General features: G+C 38.5%; 1 non-coding gene across 1 annotated transcript; it reads left to right on the forward strand.

Moving 5' to 3' along the window:
• The first annotated feature begins 7707 nt into the window (after positions 1 to 7707).
• On the forward strand, positions 7708 to 7811 carry LOC112805057 (small nucleolar RNA R71). Its single transcript, XR_003203669.1, has one exon. It is a non-coding gene; the product is annotated as a small nucleolar RNA R71 (small nucleolar RNA).
• Positions 7812 to 17529: the final 9718 nt, after the last annotated feature.

A 17529-nucleotide genomic window follows, 5' to 3' on the forward strand; every position in this document is an offset into this window, starting at 1 on the left:
ATAAATGACATGGAATGTAAAGTTGCAGAATCTTAAATGGGGAGTTTGGGAGATGAGCATGAAAGTAAATAACAGAAAGTAAAGAGAATGGGTAAGATCAGATATGGGGAATTCATTGGGCTTAGGAGATGTTGCATTCTCTGGATCAAGTTCATCTTCATCTCTTCCTCAATCAAGGCATTCATTAATCTCCTTGGCAATCTTAGGTGATTGGATCACAATTCCTTAGCAACCCAATCTCTCTAATCTTGAACAATTGCCCAATTCCTTGATTTAATTGCTCATAGGAAGAGATGAAGTATGGTCACTGATTATACCACATGTATTTCTAAATCAAAGTGTTCATAGGATTATATGTCACTATATCCATCCAAACCCCAATTCGGTCCAACATGAGAAAGCATTTCTAGCATGATCTCCTCAGTCCTCTTTCAAGGTTCAAAGGAGATCCAATTATGGAGAGTCTCTTTTCCAAGATAACTAACCAATTGGTTGAAGAACGAAAGCTTTCTAGTAAAATCAAGAGAAAAGAAAGAAGAAGAAGAATGAAAACTATAATTGATCCATCAAATTACAACAGAGCTCCCTAACCCAATGAAAAGGAGTTTAGTTGTTCATAGCTCTGGGAATGGAAAACACGAAAGAAAAGTACATTCTAAAATTAACTAGAGATTCCAGGTAAAGTAAAATATACAGAGTGTAACTTCCAATAATGCCAACCTTTTGTTTCTAGTTCAAAACAACCCCTATATATACTACTCTTCTGATCTTCTAGTTAGCTTTTCAAGTATTGGATATGGGCCTTTGATCTTTAGTTGAAGCAGTTACAGTCTTCAGTGGGCTCAGCTTTGCTTGCAGAAAAAGGGTGAGGTAGGCATGATATGCAGTTAGTCAGGACGTTAGTGGCATTAACATTAAGCGTAAATTCTAGTTCGAAGACGTTAGTGACATTAACTTTGTCACTAATGTCCCAACCCAATTGAGCTACGTTAATGATGCATGGAAATTCTCTCTCAACAAATCTTCCTTCGGCAAGTTGGTGGACGAAATTGTGATTCATATGTTATTGCATTTTGTAAAATTCATTGCTTTTTCTTTCCCTGGCAATGGCGCCAAAAACATGATGCCAATACCATGGTTTACAACTATGTGTGGTCACAACTCCGTTCAACTTAACCAGCAAGTGTACTAGGTCATCCAAGTAATACCTTATGTGAGTAAGGGTTGATCCCGTAGAGATTGTTGGTATGAAGCAAGCTATGGTCACCTTGTAAATCTCAGTTAGGCAGATTAAATGGTTTATGATAAGTTCGAAAATAAATAATAAACAGAAAATAAAATAGTAAATAGTTACTCATATAATTCCATGGTGGGAATTTCAGATAGGCATATGGAGATGCTGTGCTCCTCTTGAATCTCTACTTTCTTATTACATTCATCCAATCCTTCTTACTCCTTTCCATGGCAAGCTGTATGTAGGGCATCACCATTGTCAATGGCTACATCCCATCCTCTCAGTGAAAATGGTCCTATGCTCTGTCACAGCACGGCTAATCATCTGTCGGTTCTCAATCAGGTTGGAATAGAATCCCTTGATTCTTTTGTGTCTGTCACTAACGCCCAGCCTTCAGGAGTTTGAAGCCCGTCACAGTCATTCAATACTGGAATCTTACTCGGAATACCACAGACAAGGTTAGACTTTCCAGATTCTCGGAATCCTACTCGGAATACCACAGACAAGGTTAGAATTTCCAGATTCCCATGAATGCCGCCATCTATCTAGCTTATACCACGAAGATTCTGTTGGGGAATCTAAGAGATATGCACCCGGCCTAAGGTAGAACGGAAGTGGTTGTCAGTCACGCACGTTCATAGGTGAGAATGATGATGAGTGTCACGGATCATCACATTCATCAAGTTGAAGTGCAACGTATATCTTGGAATAAGAATAAAAGAGAATTGAATAGAAAATAACAGTAATTATATTGAAACTTGAGGTACAGCAGAGCTCCACACCCTAAATCTATGGTGTGTAGAAACTCCACCGTTGAAAATACATAAGTGAAAGGTTCAGGCATGGCCGAGAGGCCAACCCCCATGATTTGAGAACTAATCGTCCCAAGATGAAACGTGGTCCCCCCCAAAAAGACTGGACTAGACCAGACGACTAATACACTAGTAAAAAGTCTTATTTATACTAAACTAGCTACTAGGGTTTACATGAGTAAGTAATTGATGCATAAATCCACTTCTGGGGCCTACTTGGTATGTGTTTGGGCTGAGCTTGATCTATCCACGAGCTGAGGCTTCCTTTGGAGTTGAATGCCGAGTTATAGCGTGTTTCTGGCGTTCAACTCCGGGTTGTGACGTGTTTCTGGCGTTTGACTCCAGACAACAGCATGTACTTGGCGTTGAGCACCACTTTACGTCGTCAATTCTCGAATAAAATATGGACTATTATATATTGCTGGAAAGCTCTGGATGTCTACTTTCCAACGCCATTGAGAGCGCGCCATTTGGAGTTCTGTAGCTCCAGAAAATCCATTTTGAGTGCAGGGAGGTCAGATTCCAATAGCATCAGCAGTCCTTTTGTCAGCCTTTTTTCAGAGTTTTGCTCAAGTCCCTCAATTTCAGCCAGGAATTACCTGAAATTACAGAAAAACACACAAACTCATAGTAAAGTCCAAAAATGTGAATTTTAACATAAAACCTAATGAAAACATCCCTAAAAGTAGCTTGAACTTACTAAAAACTACCTAAAAACAATGCCAAAAAGCGTATAAATTATCCGCTCATCACAACACCAAACTTAAATTGCTGCTTGTCCCCAAGAAAATGAAAATCAAATAGGATAAAAAGAAGAGAATATACTATAAATTCCAAAATATCAATGAATAATTCTAATTAGATGAGCGGGACTTGTAGCTTTTTGCTTCTGAACAGTTTTGACATCTCACTTTTTCCTTTGAAGTTTAGAATGATTGGCATCTCTAGGAACTTAGAATTTCAGATAGTGTTATTGATTCTCCTAGTTAAGTATGATGATTCTTGAACACAGCTACTTTTATGAGTCTTGGTCGTGGCCCTAAGCACTTTTTTTTCCAGTATTACCACCGGATACATAAATGCCACAGACACATGACTGGGTGAACCTTTTCAGATTATGACTCAGCTTCGCTAGAGTCCCCAGTTAGAGGTGTCCAGAGCTCTTAAGCACACTCTTTTGCTTTGGATCACGACTTTAACCACTCAGTCTCAAGCTTTTCACTTGGACCTGCATGACACAAGCACATGGTTAGGGACAGCTTGATTTAGCCGCTTAGGCCTGGATTTTATTTCCTTGGGCCCTCCTATCCATTGATGCTCAAAGTCTTGGATCCTTTTTACCCTTGCCTTTTGGTTTTAAGGGCTATTGGCTTTTTCTGCTTGCTTTTTCTTTTTCTTTCTATTATTTTTTCGCCATTTTTTTTTCGCAAGCTTTTTACTTTTCACTGCTTTTTCTTGCTTCAAGAATCAATTTTCATGATTTTTCAGATTGTCAATAACATTTCTCTTTGTTCATCGTTCTTTCAAGAGCCAACAGTTTTAACATTCATAAACAACAAGATCAAAAATATGCACTGTTCAAGCATTCATTCAGAAAACAAAAAGTATTGTCACCACATCAATATAATTGAACTAAATTCAAGGATAAATTCGAAATTCATGTACTTCTTGTTCTTTTGATTAAAAACATTTTTCATTTAAGAGAGGTGAAGGATTAATGGAATTATTCATAACTTTAAGACATAGTTACTAAACACTAATGATCATGAAGTAGAGACACAAAACATAAATGAACACAACATAAAAACCGAAAAGCAGAAAGAAATAAGAACAAGGAATGAATCCACCTTAGTGGCATCTTCTTCTTGAAGGACCAACAATGTCCTTAAGCTCTTCTATGTCCCTTCCTTGCCTTTGTTGCTCATCCCTCATTGCTCTTTGATCTTCTCTTATTTCATGGAGAATGATGGAGTGCTCATGATGTTCCACCCTTAATTGTTCCACATTGTAGCTCAAATCTTCTAAGGAAGTGTTGAGTTGTTCCCAATAGTTGTTGGGAGAAAAGTGCATCCCTTGAGACATCTCAGGGATTTCTTGATGATGAGCTTCCTCATGCATCTCTTGAGATCCGTGGAGGGTCTCTCTTGCTTGCTCCATCCTCTTCTTGGTGATGGGCTTATCCTCCTCAATGGAGATGTCTCCTTCTATGATAACTCCAGCTGAGTAACATAGATGGCAAATAAGGTGAGGAAAAGCTAGCCTTGTCATGGTGGAGGGCTTTTCAGCTATTTTGTAGATTTCATTGGAGATGACTTCATGAACTTCGACTTCCTCTCCAATCATGATGCTATGAATCATGATGGCCCGATCCACAGTAACTTCAGATCGGTTGCTAGTGGGAATGATGGAGCGTTGAATGAACTCCAACCATCCTCTAGCCATAGGCTTGAGGTCCAGTCTTCTTAGTTGAACTGGCTTGCCTTTGGAGTCTCTTTTCCATTGAGCTCCTTCCACATATATGTCCATTAGGACTTGGTCCAACCTTTGATTAAAGTTGACCCTTCTAGTGTAGGGGCGTACATCTCCTTGCATCATGGGCAAGTGGAATGCCAACCTCACATTCTCCGGACTAAAATCTAAGTATTTCCCCCGAGCCATTGTGAGATAATTCTTTGGACTCGGGTTCATACTTTGATCATGGTTCCTAGTGATCCATGCATTGGCATAGAACTCTTGAACCATTAAGATTTCGACTTGTTGTATGGGGTTGGTTAGGACTTCCCAACCTCTCCTTCGGATCTCATGTCGGATCTCCGGATACTCATTTTTCTTGAGCTTGAAAGGGACCTCATGGATCACCTTCTTCTTTGCCACAACATCATAGAAGTGGTCTTGATGGCTTTTGGAGATGAATCTTTCCCTCTCCCATGACTCGGAGGTGGAAGCTTTTGTCTTCCCTTATCCTTTTCTAGAGGATTCTCCGGCCTTAGGTGCCATTGATGGTAATGGAAAAACAAAAAGCTTATGCTTTTACCACACCAAACTTAAAATATTGCTCGCCCTCGAGCAAGAGAAGAAGAAGAAGAAAAAAATATGGATGAGAGTGAGGGATGGTGTTTCGGCCAAGGCGTAGAAGAGGGGGTTTATGTTGTGTGAAAATGAAGTAGAATGGAAGGATATATATAGGGAAAGGGTAGGTTCGGCCATGTAGGGTGGGTTTGGGTGGGAAAGTGTTTTTGAATTTTGAAGGTAGGTGGGGTTTATGGGAAAGAGTAGATGGATGTGAGTGGTGAAGGGGGTAATTGGGAAGAGAGATTGAAGTTGTTAGGAAGTGTGACATGGGGAAGAGTGTTATATGATTAGGAGGTAAGGTGGGAATATGTTAGGTGGGGATCCTGTGGGGTCCACAGATCCTGAGATGATCCTGTGGGGTCCACAGATCCTGAGGAGATCCTGTGGGGTCCACAGATCCTGAGGTGTCAATGAATTACATCCCTGCACCAAATAGGCATGCAAAATGCCTTTGAATACCATTCTGGCATTTAAACGCCGAGGTGATGCACGTTCTGGGCGTTCAACGCCCATGTGTAGCATGTTTCTGGCGTTGAGCGCCAGATTCATGCTCTGTTCTGGCATTCAGCACCAGCTTTTCTCAAGGCATATTCCTGGCGTTCAAACGCCAGAATGTTGCTTGTTTCTGGCATTCAGCGCCAGATTCATGCTCTGTTCTGGCGTTGAACGCCAGCCAGATGCTCCTTACTGGCGTTGAATGCCAGTCTGTCCTTCCTCCAGGGTGTGATTTTTCTTCTGCTGTTTTTGATTCTGTTTTTAATTTTTATATTTTTTTTCGTGACTCCACATGATCATGTACCTAATAAAACACAAAATAACAATAAAATAAAATAAAAATTAGATAAATAAAATTGGGTTGCATCCCAACAAGCGCTCTTTTAATGTCGTTAGCTTGACAGTGGGCTCTCATGGAGCCTCACAGGTGATCAGGTCAATGTTGTATAGTCCTAACACCAAACTTAGAGTTTGGATATGGGGTCTTAACACCAAACTTAGTGTTTGGTTGTGGCCTCCCAACACCAAACTTAGAGTTTGACTGTGGGGGCTCTTCTTGACTCTGAACTGAGAAAAGCTCTTTGTGCTCACTCTCTTTTGTCACAGAGGGATGGGCATGTGCCTTAAACACCAGGTAGTCCCCATTCAATTAAAGGATTAATTCACCTCTGTTGACATCTATCACAGCTCCTGCTATAGCTAGGAAAGGTCTTCCAAGGATGATGCATTCATCCTCTTCCTTCCCAGTGTCTAATATTATGAAATCAGCAGGGATGTAAAAGCCTTCAACCTTTACTAACACGTCCTCTACTACTCCATAAGCTTGTTTTATTGACTTGTCTGCCAATTGTAATGAGAACAAGGCAGGTTGCACCTCAATGATCCCCAGCTTCTCCATTACAGAGAGTGGCATAAGATTTATCCCTGACCCCAGATCACATAGAGCTTTTTCAAAGGTCATGGTGCCTATGGTACAAGGTATTAAGAACTTGCCAGGATCTTGTCTCTTTTGAGGTAAAATTTTCTGAATCCAGGTGTCTAGTTCACCAATGAGCAAGGGAGGTTCACTTTCCCAAGTCTCATTACCAAACAACTTGGCATTCAGCTTCATGATAGCTCCTAAATATTAAGAAACTTGCTCTCCAGTCACATCTTCATCCTCTTCAGAGGAAGAATAGTCTTCAGAGCTCATGAATGGCAGAAGGAGATTTAATGGAATCTCTATCGTCTCTATATGAGCCTTAGATTCCTTTGGATCCTTAATAGGAAACTCCTTCTTGCTTGAGAGACGTCCCAGGAGGTCTTCCTCACTAGGATTTTCGTCCTTCTCCTCCCTTGTGCATTCGGCCATATTGATCACATCAATGGCCTTGCACTCTCCTTTTAGATTCTCTTCCGTATTGCTTGGGAGAATACTGGGAGGAGTTTCAATGACTTTTTTACTCAGCTGGCCCACTTGTGCCTCCAGATTTACTCATGAAACTGAAAGTGGCTTTTGACAGATCAGAAACTAGATTGGCTAAATTAGAAGTGTTTTGTTCAGAATTCTCTGTCTGTTGCTGAGAAGATGATGGAAAAGGCTTGCTATTGCTCAGCCTATTGCGTCCACCATTGTTAAAGCCTTGTTGAGGCTTTTGTTGATCCTTCCATGAGAAATTTGGATGATTTCTCCATGATGAATTATAGTTGTTTCCATAAGGTTCACCCATGTAATTAACCTCGGCCATTGCAGGGTTCTCAGGATCATAAGCTTCTTCAGAAGCTGCCTCTTTAGTACTGTTGGATGCATTTTGCCATCCATTCAGACTTTGAGAGATCATGTTGACTTTCTGAGTCAACACTTTGTTCTGAGCCAATATGGTATTCAGAGCATCAATTTCAAGAACTCCCTTCCTCTGAAGTGTCCCATTATTCACGGAATTCCTCTCAGAAGTGTACATGAATTGGTTATTTGCAACCATGTCAACGAGTTCTTGAGCTTCTGCAGGTGTTTTCTTTAGGTGGATGGATCCACCTACTGAATGGTCCAATGACATTTTCGAAAACTCAGATAGACCATAATAGAATATATCTTATACGGTCCATTCTGAAAACATGTCAGATGGACACCTTTTGGTCAACTGCTTGTATCTTTCCCAAGCTTCATAGAGGGATTCACCATCTTTTTGTTTGAAGGTCTGAACATCCACTCTAAGCTTGCTCAGCTTTTGAGGAGGAAAGAATTTATCCAAGAAGGTCGTGACCAGCTTCTCCCAGGAGTCCAGGCTATCCTTAGGTTGTGAATCCAACCATATTCTAGCTCTGTCTCTTACAGCAAAAGGGAAAAGCATGAGCCTGTAGACTTCAGGATCTACTCCATTCGTCTTAACAGTCTCACAGATCTGCAAGAACTCAGTTAAAAAATGATAAGGATCTTCAGATGGAAGTCCATAAAACTTGCAGTTTTGTTGCAGTAAGGCAACTAGCTGAGGTTTCAGCTCAAAATTATTGGCTCCAATGGCAGGAATGGAGATGCTTCTTCCATCAAATTTGGACGTTGGTTTTGTGAAGTCACCAAGCATTCTCCTTGCATTATTGTTGTTGGGTTTGGCTGCCATCTCCTTCTCTTGTTCTAATATTTCTGAAAGGTTACCTTTAGATTGTTGTAATTTAGCTTCTCTTAGTTTTCTCTTCAGAGTCCTTTCAGGTTCAGGATCAATTTCAACAAGAGTGCCTTTTTCCTTGTTCCTGCTCATATGAAAGAGAAGAAAACAAGAAAAGAAGAGGAATCCTCTATGTCACAGTATAGAGATTTCTTTACGTTAGTAGAAGAAGAAATGGGAGAAGAGTGAAGAAGAATAGGTTCGGATTTTTAGATGAAGAGAGGTGAAGAGAAGTGTTAGTAAATAAATAATTAAATAGAATAAGAAAAGAGAGGGATAATTTCGAAAATAATTTTGAAAAAGAGGTTAGTATTTTTGAAAATTAAAGATAAGATAAGATTAAAATTAAAAGTTAAAACAAAAAGAGTTTTTTGAAAAAGAGATGAGATATTTTCGAAAATTAGAGAGGGAAAAGTAGTTACGTGGTTTTGAAAAAGATAAGAAACAAACACAAAGTCAAAGAGTTAGTTGAAAAAGATATTAAAATCAAATTTGAAAAGATAAGAAGATAAGAAGTTAGATAAGATATTTTGAAATTAAATTTTTGAAAAAGATAAAATTTTGAAAAAGATATGATAAGATATGTTTGAAAAAGATTTAATTTTTAAATTTAAAATTACTTACTTCACTAACAAGAAACTACAAGATAAGATTCTAGAACTTAAAGATTGAACCTTTCTTAACAAGAAAGTAACATACTTCAAATTTTTGAATCAATCACATTAATTGTTAGTGAGTTTTCAAAAATTTGATATAAAGATAAGAAAAAGATTTTGAAAATAATTTGAAAAAGAATTTAAAAAGATAAGATTTTTAAAATTGAAATTTTGACTTGACTTGTAAGAAACAACTAATTTTAAAAATTTTTGACCAAGTCAACCCAAAATTTCGAAAATTTGGAGGGAAATAAGGAAAAGATATTTTTTTGATTTTTGAAATTTTAATTATGAGAGAGAAAAATAATTAAAATTAAAACGTCATAATTGTGTTTTTCTCTTTTCTTTTTGGATCAAAACAAGGAATGCATGCAAGAACACTATGAATGTCAAGATGAACACCAAGAACACTTTGAAGATCATGATGAACATCAAGAACATATTTTTGAAAAAATTTTTATGCAAAGAAGACATGCAAGACACCAAACTTAGAAATCTTTAATGCATGGACTCTAACAAACGAAAAATGCATATGAAAAACAACAAACAACACAAAGCAAGAAAACATCAAGATCAAACAAGAAGACTTGTCAAGAACAACTTGAAGATCATGAAGAACACTATGAATGCATGGAATTTTCGAAAATAATGCATAAATTTTAAAAACATGCAATTGACACCAAACTTAAAAATTGATTCAAGACTCAAACAAGAAACACAAAATATTTTTGATTTTTATGATTTTTATGATTTTTTTGTATTTTTATTGTATTTTTCAAAAATAAAGTTTGGAAAAATGAAAAAGAAAAGAAAAATTTTGAAAAAGATTTTTGAAAAATTTTTGAAAAGAAAATTACCTAATCTGAGCAACAAGATGAACCGTCAGTTGTCCATACTCGAACAATCCCCGGCAACGGCGCCAAAAACTTGGTGGACAAAATTGTGATTCATATGTTATTGCATTTTTTAAAATTCATTGCTTTTTCTTTCCCTGGAAATGGCGCCAAAAACATGATGCCAATACCATGGTTTACAACTATGTGTGGTCATAACTCCGTTCAACTTAACCAGCAAGTGTACTGGGTCATCCAAGTAATACCTTACGTGAGTAAGGGTCGATCCCACAGAGATTGTTGGTATGAAGCAAGCTATGGTCACCTTGTAAATCTCAGTTAGGCAGATTAAATGGTTTATGATAAGTTCGAAAATAAATAATAAACAGAAAATAAAATAGTAAATAGTTACTCATATAATTCCATGGTGGGAATTTCAGATAGGCATATGGAGATGCTGTGCTCCTCTTGAATCTCTACTTTCTTATTACATTCATCCAATCCTTCTTACTCCTTTCCATGGCAAGCTGTATGTAGGGCATCACCGTTGTCAATAGCTACATCCCATCCTTTCAGTGAAAATGGTCCTATGCTCTGTCACAGCACAGCTAATCATCTGTCGGTTCTCAATCAGGTTGGAATAGAATCCCTTGATTCTTTTGCATCTATCACTAACGCCCAGCCTTCAGGAGTTTGAAGCTCGTCACAGTCATTCAATACCGGAATCTTACTCGGAATACCACAGACAAGGTTAGACTTTCCAGATTCCCGGAATCCTACTCGGAATACCACAGACAAGGTTAGACTTTCTGGATTCCCATGAATGCCGCCATCTATCTAGCTTATACCACGAAGATTCTGTTGGGGAATCTAAGAGATATGCGCCCGGCCTAAGGTAGAACGGAAGTGGTTGTCAGTCACGCGCGTTCATAGGTGAGAATGATGATGAGTGTCACGGATCATCACATTCATCAAGTTGAAGTGCAACGTATATCTTGGAATAAGAATAAAAGAGAATTGAATAGAAAATAATAGTAATTGTATTGAAACTTGAGGTACAGCAGAGCTCCACACCCTTAATCTATGGTGTGTAGAAACTCCACCATTGAAAATACATAAGTGAAAGGTTCAGGCATGGCCGAGAGGCCAGCCCCCATGATCTGAGAACTAATCATCCCAAGATGAAACGTGGTCCCCCCCCAAAAAGACTGGACTAAACCATACGACTAATACACTAGTAAAAAGTCTTATTTATACTAAACTAGCTACTAGGGTTTACATGAGTAAGTAATTGATGCATAAATCCACTTCTGGGGCCCACTTGGTATGTGTTTGGGCTGAGCTTGATCTATCCACGAGCTGAGACTTCCTTTGGAGTTGAATGCCGAGTTATAGCGTGTTTCTAGCGTTCAACTCCAGGTTGTGACGTGTTTCTGGCGTTTGACTCCAGACAGCAGCATGTACTTGGCGTTGAGTGCCACTTTACATCGTCAATTCCCTAATAAAGTATGGACTATTATATATTGCTGGAAAGCTCTCGATGTCTACTTTCCAACGCCGTTGAGAGCGAGCCATCTGTAGCTCCAGAAAATCCATTTTGAGTGCAGGGAGGTCAGATTCCAACAGCATCAGCAGTCCTTTTGTCAGCCTTTTTTCAGAGTTTTGCTCACGTTCCTCAATTTCAGCCCGGAATTACCTGAAATTACAGAAAAACACACAAACTCATAGTAAAGTCCAAAAATGTGATTTTTAACAAAAAAACTAATGAAAACATCCCTAAAAGTAGCTTGAACTTACTAAAAACTACCTAAAAATAATGCCAAAAAGCGTATAAATTATCCGCTCATCACAAGTATACCGAGTTATCATCAAGTAAAACTCACTATAGAGTGAGGTCGAATCCCACAAGGATTGATTGGTCAAGCAACTTTAGTTAGAAGAATATGCTAGTTGAGCTAAACAGAATTGAGATTGAGATGCAGAAATTTAAATGACTAGAAATTAAATAGCAGAAATTAAAGTGCAGAATCTTAAATGGGGAATTGGGGTAATGCTCACAAAAGTAAATGGCAGAAACTAAAGAGAATGGGTAAGATCAGAAATTGGGAGATCATTGGGTTTAGGAGATGTTGCGATTCTCCGGATCAAATTCATTCTCATCTCTTCCTCAATCAATGCATTCATTGATCTCCTTGGCAATCTTAAGTGATTGGATTCCAATTCCTTGGTAATCCAATATCTCAAATCTTGATCAATAGCCAATTCCTTGGTCAATTGCTCATGAGAAGAGATGAAATATGGTCACTGATTATACCACATACATTTCCCAACTTAAGTATTGGTTGGATTATAGTCACATATCCATCCAAACCCAAATTGGTCCAGCATGAGAAAGCATTTCTAGCATGATCTCCTCACTCCTCTTCCAAGGTTCCGAAGAGATCCAATTATGGAGAGTTTCTTTTCCAAGACAACTAACCAATGAAAATAAAATTGAAATCTTTCTAGTAAAATCAAGAGAAAAGATAGAAGAAGAAGAATGAAAACTAATATCGATCCATCAAATTACAGCAGAGCTCCCTAACCCAATGAAAGAGGTTTAGTTGTTCATAGCTCTAGGAATCAAAATTGGCAGAAAAGAAGAATCCATGCTAAAAATACAGAAAAGTAAAATATGCAGAGAGTAGTTCCCAAAAGTCCAAAAGCTCCTATCTCGTTCAAAACTACTCCTATATATACTACTCTTCATGATCTTCTAGTGAGTTCTTCAAGTCTTGGATGTGGGCTTTGGACCTTGAGTTGAAGCAATTCTCATCTTTAGTGGGCCCAGCTTGCAGAGAATTATGAATTAGGCTTGGGCATTTAGTGAGATTAACGTGGAATACATTTCTGGGTGCGAGAACATTAGTGGCATTCACCTTTTCCACTAACATTCCACCTTTATATACCCACATTATTCTCAACGTTAGAAGTCGTAACGTGACTTCTAACGTTCCTTTTCAATTCTTGGCCAACGTTAATGGGACTCACTTTTCCCATTAACGTTGGCTTGTGCCCCTTTTCGCAAACGTTAATGGGAATCACTTTTCCCATTAACGTTGCTTGCCTCTTGCCCCCCTACGTTAGGTCTCACGTTAACTTAGCTAACGTAGCTCTTAACGTGGGCATATATCACCTTCGAGAGCGTTAGTGACACTCACCTTTGTCACTAACGCTCCAATTGCCTTAAGCCCTTACGTTAGAACCCACGTTAACTAAGTTAATGTGGCTCTTAACGTAATAATGAAGCCCTCTCCCAACGTTAGTGACAAAAGTGAGTGTCACTAACGTTGGCTCTTTGAACCTCACTCCACGTTAAATTCCACGTTAACAATCTTAACGTGAGAGTTAACGTAGGCAATGTTAATGATCCAACGTTAGTGACAAAAGTGAATGTCACTAACATTGGCATTGTTGATCCTCTTCCACGTTAGAGTTCACGTTAACTTAGCTAATGTGACTCTTAACGTGGAGCATTGCCTAGTTTCCCAACGTTAGTGGTGTTCACTTTTACCACTAACGTTGAGGAGAAATGTTATTGGAGTTCACGTTTCTCATTAACGTGGAGTCCTCTTTTTCTTCTTCGTTAAGTACCGCATTAACTTAGTTAACGTGGCTCTTAACGTAGGCTATGAATGGCTTCGCAGGCGTTATTGGTGATCACTTTTCTCATTAACATTGCAAGCTATTTGCCATCCCACGTTAGTAATCACGTTAACTAAGTTAACGTGAATGCTAACGTGATTCTTCCATGCTTCATTTGTCCTGAAATCAAGCAATTAAAGTGCATCAAAGCTCTAGCCAAAGTCATGAGATTATGCATCATTAAATTATCATGCAATTCTGGCAAAATCTCATGAAATCATGCAAAAATTCACAATAGTTGCTTAAATGAAGGTGTAAGTGTATTTTCACCCAAAACTTGCCTTGTTTACTAGGAAAATGCATGAAACTACCCTAAAACAGTAAAGAAAAGGTTAGTGAAACTGGCCTAGATGCCCTGGCATCACAACACCAAACTTAAAGCTTGCTTGTCCCTAAGCAAGTACTGAAGCATAAGAAAAATGAAATGAAAGAACAAGAAGATAAGATGGAAATAGCATTCATGGTTCATAGAGTTTCATGCATAGCAACTTAGGTTCTTTCCTTTTAGGTTTCAAGCCTTTATCAAATCCCTAGTCACTCTCTTGATTGCATCCCTTGAGGCTTCTTTCTTATTGATCCTTCTTTTTTTTTCTTTTCAAAGTTTATTTTTCTTTTTGCTAGGTGCTTTGTAAGATGGCAACTTTTTATGATAAGCTTTCAGCCAACACTCCCAAACCAGTTGGTTTTAAGGTGCTAGGTGTTAAGACACCCCTAAGGACTTACTCCCTCAAGTCTCTTTCCCTCATACATACACACCACAGGCACATGGTTTGTTATTCTTTCTTTCTTGAGACCTTGGTGTCCAGCACCTCTTTGGGTTACTAAGTGCTCTGTAACAAGGGTTACTCTTGATAGTGGACTTTCAGCTGATAATTCCAGATTAGTTAATCCAAGTTACCAAGTGATAAGGCACCCCTAAGAGCTTATTCATCCAAGTATATCCCTTGTACATAAACACCACAGACACATGCCTCAGTTTCAAAACCCTTGGTGCCTAGCATTGTTTCTTATTGTGTTCCCTTTCTTATTTTCACTTGTATTGCTCTTCTTTTTTTTTTCTTGCTGGGATCTTATTGTTTAGCTAGCCTCAAGGAATGTGTCTCAAACTTAGGACTTAGGATGGATAGTTGCTTTCTTTCCTTTCTTGGTGAACCAACTTAGCTTACTAATCATTCTACCACAAACATTCAGAATGCACTTTACAAAATAACTCCACTCTCATTCTTTTCATAACATTTTCTTTTTGATTAGCTTAAAGAGACAAGCATACAAGTAAGAAAGGTGTAAGTGAACATTCAAGACGTTAGGCTCAATAACATAGACTTAAACAAGGAGAATTAAATGCAGAATTGAAAAGGTTCCAACTAACGAGCAACTATTAATCAAAGGTGCATTTGGACTTCCGATTTTAACATTCTCAGCATATGGAATTAAGTAACAATACAACCTTCGAGTGATGGTTTCTAGTTGTCCTCCTCTTTGTCATCATCCATAGTCTTTGCTACTTTACCTCATTGGATGAAGGTGCACCATTTCCTCATAAGGTTCCTGCAAAGTTATTGGAAGTTTCTTGTTCCCGAAGCACTTGAGAAATAGTTAGCTTGCATGTATGCTTGTGAACTTCTGAATTGAATTTGGTGTGTGAACACCAAACTTAGTTCCTTGCCCAGTACAAAAGTTTGCATACATGCAGAGAACCTTATATCATGTTGTTAACAAAACAATTCTTAACTGGAAACTAAACTACAGCTAAGTGGTTCCCTTGATTGGTTGGAGCTAGCAATGTATTTTGGGGGTGTAGTGTGATTCAAACTAATATCTTTGGTGGGACACCAAACTTAGAATTACACTTTCACTCTTGGATTGTTTTGGTGTGGAACACCAAACTTAGCTCCTCGCAATACAAGGGAAACAACTTGTGATCTTTATTGAAGTGAAGATGAAAAGGAGACTACCTCAGGTTACGTTGCCTCCCAACAGAGCGCTCTTTTAGCGTCGCTAGCTCGACGATTGGTTCTTTGTCAAGGTGGTTGATAGTGCTTGAGGTCCTCTCCTCTTGTAGTGAATCTATATCCGTTAGCTTTGTTGACGAGCTCTAGATGCTCTAAGGATAAGATTTTATTGATAGTATACACAGGAGGTAGCTGAGATGGAATAGTGGTTAGGTGAGGTGGTATAGATGGAAAGTATGTAGAAGTAACTTCATCTCCGGGTGAAAAATTGTCTGTAGGAATTTTCTTATTTCTCCATCCCCTTAGAATTCTTTTCCTTGTTTCCATTGATGTTTTCTTGTTTTCTATAGATTCTTGCTCTAGGAGATTCTTGTTATTGATCTTGCATGAATCTGGTGGTTCTGGTTCCTCTTGAATCACCTTTGAACATGGTTCTTCCTGACTAAGCTCCCCAACCAATGGGGCTTCCAATTGTGTTGTTTGTGCTTCCTCGTTTGGCTCTTCTATCATCTTATTGTCTTCGTGATCTGCTCCTTGTGAGAGGTTGTAAACATTGAAAGCGAGCTGCTCATCATGTATTCTCAGCACTAACTCTTCTCGTTCTACATTTATGAGTGCTCTAGCTGTGGCTAGAAATGGTCTTCCCAGAATGATGGGGTAAATAGGATTCTCATCCATTTCCTGAACGACAAAATCTGTGGGAAGATAGTAGCTCCCAACCTTTACCAGCACATTTTCAACTACTCCTATTGCTTGTTTTTGGGTTTTGTCAGCCAATCTGATAATTACATCAGTAGGAGTTAGTTCATTGATTTGGAGCTTCTTCATGAGAGAGAGAGGCATTAAGTTGATGCTTGCTCCCAAGTCACAAAGCCCTTTGTCAATCATTGTTTCTCCTATGGCACAAGGAATGTGGAAGCTTCCTGGATCCTCCTTCTTTGTGGGTGGTCCTGGTTGAATGAGAGCACTGATAAACCCCATTTCTAGGGTTTATCTTGTGCTTGATTTAAGGGATTTTATGACCTTTTACCCACATTTATTCAATGAAATAGCATGGTTTTATAACTTCTCCCTTAATTGTGCTTAAGAGTGAAAACATGCTTTTTAGGACTTAAAATAGCTAAATCTAATTCTCCTTGATTCCATTAGATGCCTTGATATGTTTGTTAAGTGATTTAAGGTTTAGGAGGCAAAGATTGGATCAAGGGAATGAAGAAAGAAGCATGAAAAGTTGGAGAACTCATGAAGAAATGAAAGAACCGGAAAGCTATCAAGCCGACCTCTTCGCACTTAAACGACCATAACTTGAGCTACAGAGGTTCAAATGATGCGGTTCTAGTTGGGTTAGAAAGCTAACATCTGGGGCTTCGAAACGGGATAAGATTTGTCATAGTTGCTACACGTATGGTGGCGCACACGTGCATAGTACGCGCACGCGTCGTTGCTGCCACCTGGTTCACTTAAAGCAAAACGTGGCCAGCGAATTCTAAAGCCTTGTGGGCCCAATCCAACTCATTTCTGATGCTATTTAACCCAAGGAATGAAGAGGGAAATAGAAGTTAGTTACCATTAGTCATAGTTTAGTTTTAGAAGTAGTTTCTAGAGAGAGAAGCTCTCACTTCTCTCTAGGATTAGGATTAGGATTAGGTTTAGTTCTTAGATCTAGAGTTTAATTCATCTTTTTCTACTTCTATCTTCTCAATTCTTTGTTGTTACATTCATCTTCTTCTATTCTTTTATTGTAATTTCCTTTATGTTGTTCTTTCATTTTGTTGTAGATCTACTATTGTTCCTTCCATTTTCTTTCAATTCAATAAGAGGTAATTCATAATAATTGTTCTTCTTTGCGTTTCTATTGTTGATCTCTTGCCTTTGTAGTTAGATCTCTCTTTAATTCTTGCAATTTATGTTGTTTACTTTTATTGCCTTTTATGTGTTTGTTGAAATGCCTCTTCCAGATATAGTATAGATTTTGTTCCTCTTGGCCTAGGTAGAGTAATTAGTGACACTTGAGTTATCTAATTCCTTTGTTAATTGGTAATTGGAGAGATTGCTAATTGGTTTGGAGTGCACTAAAGCTAGTCTTTCCTTGGGAGTTGGCTAGGACTTGTGGCTCAAGTCAATTCATCCACTTGACTTTCCTTTATTT

Source organism: Arachis hypogaea, chromosome 5 (assembly GCF_003086295.3).
Source record: "Arachis hypogaea cultivar Tifrunner chromosome 5, arahy.Tifrunner.gnm2.J5K5, whole genome shotgun sequence".
Taxonomy (NCBI): domain Eukaryota; kingdom Viridiplantae; phylum Streptophyta; class Magnoliopsida; order Fabales; family Fabaceae; genus Arachis; species Arachis hypogaea.